This window comes from Dendroctonus ponderosae, unplaced genomic scaffold (genome assembly GCF_020466585.1).
Source record: "Dendroctonus ponderosae isolate FM_Combo_2020 unplaced genomic scaffold, Dpon_F_20191213v2 Dpon_F_20191213_2, whole genome shotgun sequence".
Lineage (NCBI taxonomy): Eukaryota > Metazoa > Arthropoda > Insecta > Coleoptera > Curculionidae > Dendroctonus > Dendroctonus ponderosae.
The window spans coordinates 261,450-268,745 of NW_026018165.1; the positions used below are offsets into that span (position 1 = coordinate 261,450).

The window sequence follows — 7,296 nt, forward strand, 5'->3', positions numbered from 1 at the left end:
AAGCACGACTGCTATGACGTGAAACTGAGCTATGGCAACTATAGTTGTACTTTTGAAGCACTAGATCAACCTGTTATTTGCAGCTCGGTTGCTTCTGTATTTCGAGGACCCTGCACGGAAGAACTACGTCGACTGAATATCCAGATCTCCGATTCAGTTACTTCCAGCCCTATATAGGTGCTAATAGGTTCCGATATTGTCGGAAAACTATATACGGGTAGAAGACATATTTTACAATGTGGGTTGGTCGCCGTGGAATCCCTGTTAGGCTGGATGGGCAAGATCCCTTTAGAAAACCCTCAAAGACGGTCAATGACGTTTATCTCTCTTTTCACCAATCATGTCTCAATTGCTAATCTTTGGGAGTTAGATGTTTTAGGTATAAAGGATCCTGCTGAAAAACGGACACGGGAGGAAACAGCGATAGCAGCCAAGGAACTTTTTCTCGGAACTATAAAGGTGTATTCGGATGGGCGCTATGAGGAAATAACCGAAGCATGCCCAAGGTAGAAAGCACATTATTTACCACACAGGCCAGTGATTAAGCCAAAAAGCGTGATCACAAAAATAAGGCCGGTTTTTGACGCTTCGGCAAAGGAAAAGGGTTGAAAACATTTATTGAGGAATCGAGCATCCTAATGGCGCAAGGCAAGTTTGGCCTGAGAGGGTGGGAGTATGCGAACCAACTCCGAGCAGTACATCTAGAACTGTGCAGTTCATTATCCACATCTGATTTCATACAAGCTCTCCGAAGATTCATTGCCAGACGAGGTCGACCAAAGACAATATATAGTGACAATGGGACTAATTCTGTGGGTACGGACAATGCTTTTGCTCGATTGGACTTTGGAAAAATTGCGGAAAGTTTTGGCGTCGAACGCATTCAATGGCGATTTAGTAGGCGTGGTGGGGTGGGTTCTGGGAGCGTCTAGTAGGCGTCTTAAAACAATTATTACGGAAAGTGCTAGGACGTGCCTCACTGGACTACGAAAGCCTAGCTACTGTGCTTTGTGACTGCAAATTCATAAATTCAAGGCCTCTCACTACCAATTCCTCAGACACCAAATACCTAGTTCCTCTAACGCCAATGATGTTCCTCCGAGACCAGATAGTAGGCCAAGTAGCCGATTGTGATGTAGTTGATTCTGACTCGTTATCTAGGAGGGTGGTACATAAACAAAGGTTGATGGCAGACCTTCGGAGGAGATTTCGGAGCGAATATCTAGGACAACTAAAATAGTGGTTAACAGGAAGGAACAGCAGACAAGTTCAAGTGGGAGATATCGTGCTCGTAGGCAACGACCAAGAAAAAAGGATTCATTGGCCTCTTGGTCGCGTGGTTCAACTTTTCCCAGGAAAGGATGGACAAGTTCGTCTGGTTAAACTCCTTACTGAACGGGGTCAGCTTATGCGACCCATACAACGGTTGTACCCTTTAGAGTGTACCGCAAACTCTTCGGGGACTCAAGGAGACGGTGTACACAAGGAAGAAGGCGTCTGGTCACCATTTGTCAAGCAGCCGGACAAAGTTGCAGGAAACGGCAGTGATAGTGCGGATCCGGTAGTGTCTAATAGCAGAGCACCCGAAACGAAAGCGAGTGTTACGAGAAGAGGGCGCAAGATTTATCCCCTGCCTAGATGCGCTGAATGACTTTTAGATTTAAGTATTCTGTTAGGTAGTATTTTTTAGTTGGTATTTCCTTTAATTGATATAGTTTGAACGTGCAGGATGTTTCTACATGGTTTCTATTGACTGATTCAACATATCTCTGTTCTTTATGTGAGCCATGTTTATCTGATATACATGGCTCAGGTGGGAGTATGCCAGAGCTATGTAAGTATACGTCTCTATGTCATCTCTAGCCATGGACGAATAGAGATGGCGGCGCTTAAGTGAGCCACCCACGACTGCCTTTCGTGGAGCGTCGGGGTACTAGTAGCGAAGGGCGTTGGCCGGGGGTTGTACTGACGTCGAGAGTACGCACAGTTTAGTTTTTTTGTTCGATAGTTCCACGCACCGGGCAAGCAATTGTTTTACACCCGCTTAAGATTAAATAAACGAGTTGTTTATTAGTTTAAACGGCCTTCCATTAACACCGAACCGTGTACTCGTGGTAAAACGGGTAGTTTTACGACGGGGAGCCCAACATCTCTTTTTCCACGTTCTTCATCACCACCCTAATCTAACTCTAGAAGTCTTCAATCTCTTCTTAACTTTTCGCTGCGGTAGGATTGTACTCCTGAACTATGCGTATATTGAATAACGTTCCTTTTAATTTCAGCATTATTATTCTAGCTGATTGTCTGATACATCCGTTAACCGCCGACTGAATGTTACTTATGCCCGATTTCTGGTAGATTCCCTTATTGGTTAGATAACTATCGGTCCGCTAAAGTTGTAGGTTCTATAACTTATGGTGGGTTTCTCAACGTGTCTAAACGTCAAAGCTAGTGATCCATAACTATCGAGTCTATAAAGTAGGCGAAGCTTGGTATTCTGTGGGCAAAGCCATATAACGAAGAAGAATTTATAAAGACCGGTTAGAGTGAATTGTGTTATCAAAAAAAATTGTCCGGTTTATTTTACTTCAGAGATCTGGTGCCTATTTAATATTACAAGCTATAAGTGTTGGGCTACGAAGAAAAAAACAAATAAATTCAAACTATGCAAATATATTTTGTCATTCTACCTGTTGCATAAAACCTTAGAGTAATTAGCAAACAGATAAACTGTGGTTTATCTGTATCACTGGCTATTATTTTGTTCCTGAAGTAGCTTTTCTAGGTAGTGAACAACGTTTTTGGTTAAACTGAAACGATCTCGGAATTCATCTTCGCTGTATTTCTTAAAATGATCATTCCGTGCTCGAATTATTTCACTATTAAGAACATCGAAAACTTCCTCGTTAAATGAGTCCGAAAAATCCGGCAAATTTTGCTCCCAAAAATGTTATTATTGTTTTCCCAAAACGTGTTCTCTGCTCGCAGCTGATTTCGTATGTCTATTGACGCTAATAGCAAATACGCTTGCGTGCGCTGCTCCTACAACTTATAGAACCGATAAAGGTTCGAGAGCGACCGTTTATCGGTTCTTCAATGTAACGTTTCAGAAACCCATTTTTCCGAATTATAGGCCCGTTTAGGCTATTGCAACTATAAAGATCGTTTCAGAAACCGGGCATTAAAGACAAACATTTTTGAGGCGAAATACTCAACAAGCAGTTTGAAAAAAAATTGGTAATATACTTACTTAAATGATTGAAACCCAGAAAATTTTGTAAATTACTTTTATTTAAGGTAAATATAAGAAGGAATATTTGTTTAATAATTAATATTAGTCTTTGTTGTTGAATAAAACAAGAAAATAAAGTTTTCTTGTGTATTTTATGAATTGAACAGTTTTTTTAATCAATTTAATGATAAACTAAATACATTAATTTTTAACAAGTGTTAATTGAGGCATTAATTAAACACTGTTTGTTGGTTGTTTAAAAGTATAAAAATAAAGTGATTTAAATCACGATTAAATCAATTGATTCAATTCTTTGAACTCTAGTTTAAGTACTGGTTTTGGTATCCCAATTGTGATAGTTGAACGAAATGTATTTACAATATCGCAATAAATGTTAACTCGTGTCAATAAATCGTATATATTATGCGAGATATGTGAGATGTGAAGATTTAAAATATTTTGGGTTCAACCAATATACATACATGTATGTTACAAATTACTAGTCGATTTTTGTGTGCAATTTCAGTCCTATCAGTAAATCAATAACATAGTTGGACAGGCCAGCGTGTACTTGAAAATGTAACATAATATTGGTGGTTCGACAGTCAATGTTCAGCTAGCCGGACGATTCAAACAAATTATATAGCTATAGGTATTTATATATGTGGCATCACACAGGTTTGTAAACATTGAAGGCTCTTTAATTTTGGAATATCTGCGAATTTAATGTTAATAAGCAATGACAACCGAATGAATAAAATATTTCTATGTACTACCACATATAACCGTATTTTAATAAGATTTTCAAAATGAATGGCCTGACATACGAAGTGACTAGTATATTTCGCATCTCGGTTTTAGCCAGTTTTGTGATAAAAATCAATATCGGCCATTTTGCATGATTTGGCCAATCCAACTGTAACTTCTTTATAACAAATACATAACATTGAGCATATGAAAATACGCTTTTCATATAGGTACTTACAGCTACGTAGAATGATGGGTACAACAAAGGTTCACTTGAAAACGAGTCTGTCCGTAAAACTTATTGTGAGAATAGCACAAAACACTTTCTAAAGTCCACAGCTGAGAGCACAGCACAGAATACGGTGTTACAGAACAATGCGCGCTTGTCTTTATCTATGAATGCGCGTACGCGTAGGGCACCAAAACGTCAGAGTGGCATGTAATGCGCACTGACAAGCTAACCAATCACAGAATATGCGGCTATAGAACCGAAAGCGTAGTAGTGACGTCCATGATACAATGAATACAAAGTAGGATATTCCGTCGATTTAAGTGAGGTCATGTGGTACTCATTGCAATGTTGGGCGTGTCGTGCTATTTTCCTGTCTGATTAATGCGATTAAATATAGCTTATTTAGTTTTGGTCACATCAGGGGCGGATCCACCTTTAAATTCAGGGGGGGTCAAGTAGTAGAAATTCAGTCTTTTGTTGTCTATGAAATTAGAAAAACTATCGTTAGTCGTTATAAACCCAGCTCAAAGAGGGGAGTCATGCCCCCCTGGATCCGCCCTTGGGTCACATTCCATTAATTTTTCATAAATCTTAGTTTTAATTAACAAGTGCTTTGCAACGGGTTTTAAGCTTGAAAACTAAAATGACTATTAACGAAGCATAGTTCTCAGATGTGCAATAAAGTATAGTGTTAGCTCTTTAAACTGAGCCCTTGCAGAAAATGTGAGGTTTCTATGATTCTGTTAGGTTTCTATGTTAGATTTCTCTAAAATGGTTTTTTCCACTCAAACGAATTATAATCGCCACCAATGAGAGGTCCATGAAAAAACTGAGAGTGCTGTAATTGAATATGAGTATGGTGCTATGGGCATCTCGAAAACATGCACAAAAATATAAAGTATAGTTATCTAGAGGAAAAAAAGATTAAAATATTAGATACATCATTGCATTGCCTTAAAAATTTATTGGGGACAAAATAATTGATTGAGTAATAAAGCTAACGAAAGGAAAATGCCCTAAACATAAATAGAAAATTATTAATCAACATCGGCTGGCTTAACATTAAATTCAAATGACGTGAAACAGAACAATGATAATGAATTTGTATTGAGTAATTCTGCTTCCATTTATTTTCTATATAAAAAACGAGAAATATCGAGTCCATCCATGTTGTCATTTCAGTTGAGCAATAATTATATTGTAACATTTGCATCCATACTTTTGAATGTACTTGCATTTATTATAATATAACACATATTATTGGTAGCCAAATTAACTTAATATGTTTAAATTTTTTTAATAGTTATGAAAATATGCCTAATAAGTGCAATAGAAATAATGACAATAAAAGTGAACACCTTACAAAATGTAACAACTTTTTAAAATTTTTAAATAAAATAATTTATAATTTGAAAACGGTTGATTTCACAGCTTAAAGTGTAAATGCAAATTTGTAACTTTGTTAATTGTCTATCTAATGACGTATTAATATACAGGTACTTGCGATAATCTGCCAACGTCGCAAGCAAGAAAAAAAACAATTTACGGTGTACATGCAGCGTTTCAAGCTACATTTCATGAGCTACTAAAAAAATGGGTGGTTCTATTTAAAAAAATACACTTTGATCTTGCCTCGCTTTTCTGAGACACTGTATCATAAAAGATATTTTTTAAATATGCGCACTTTGTCCACGGTGTCAACAACTTTTATATGAAACTGCTTTTCGAAAGTTCAACAGCAACGGAAATAATGGACCCAGATAGCTAGATATATGAATATCCCAGAATGTTCAAAAAATATACAGAACATTGCGGGAATATCCTGGGAATATACATGGGTGAACATTCCTAACATGAATGTTCGTGGAATATACATGCATGTATATTCATAAAAGGTATATCCTAGGTATGTACATACATGTACATATTGGGTATATGTGCAGATGAACATGCCAGGTATATCGCAATATATATTGTGTATATGCGCAGGTGAATATACCTAGTATGTTCAAAACAAATATTCCGGTCAAATATGAATGAATATCTGACATGAACATGAATGTATATCTACGGTATATTCCAAATTGCCGCCAAAATGCCCGCAGCAGAAAAGTAAGGGCATGTAAAAGTAAATTTTCTTACTACTAAAACCTGAGACCCTTATGAAATACTGAAAATATGGTGTTTTGTGATTACAACCATTGACAAGAGACAATTTTGTCTGCTATCTTAGATTTTTCCACTCGATTGAATTTTTCCAGAAATATCTTCAGCTGCGTTCAGGTTCCAGAGTGGAGAGTCTTACCACTGAAATTGTGGATTGGATGGCCAAGGGCAGTCTGCATAAAACTGGTATTTGAGAGCACGTGGAAACGTGGAAAAAGTTGTAATGCACTCTGTGGCAGAACATGGCGTAACCTGTTTCGGACATTGTTCATATGAACTTTTCTTTTTAAATGCGTCAACGTTACAATTTTATGAGTGAATATTTATAAAATTTCTATATTACTCAAATACATCTATCCGGAGATAACAGTTCCCACCCTATAAAATCCAAAATATTAAAATGCATATTACAAATTCAAATTACCCGCTTAGTGTGTACCACCCCCATGACAACTCAATGGGAGCAATTTTGTGCAAGGGAGTGGGCTATCTATACCATAGATAAAGACAAGTATAGATAGCCCACTCTCTCGCACTTTGTTGGACCCGCGCTAACCTGCTGTCATCTATTAACGCAAATGCACAGCTGCGTTTTAAATCTGCTTGCGAGTATGCGTCCCTGCTACTTGTTGTGAAGGTTTGTGTCCTTACTATTATTGGTGACCGATTACTTTAATTGAGATTAAGAGATGTTTAATAGTCAGTTTAATATATTTGAACAGTGGGAAGACCTGTAACAAATATATCAAATTGAACATAAACATACTCCTAATCTCAATTAAAGTACTTCGACAGCCATTGGTTTTGGATATGTTGATAATAAAAAGTTCAAAAGCATTTTAAATTTTTATTGCAGTAAATAAATTGGCAAAACGCCAAGTAGCATTAATTTGTGAAAAGTGTATCATGCAAACAACAA

General features: G+C 37.2%; 1 protein-coding gene across 1 annotated transcript in view; it reads right to left on the reverse strand.

Annotated features, from left to right (window-relative positions):
- LOC109542342 (lissencephaly-1 homolog) overlaps positions 1 to 4,387 on the reverse strand; it is a gene marked incomplete in the record, with an annotated part of 61,713 nt that extends 57,326 nt beyond the window's left edge. Inside the window, 1 exon segment of the mRNA XM_048663822.1 lies at positions 4,218 to 4,387.
- Positions 4,388 to 7,296: the final 2,909 nt, after the last annotated feature.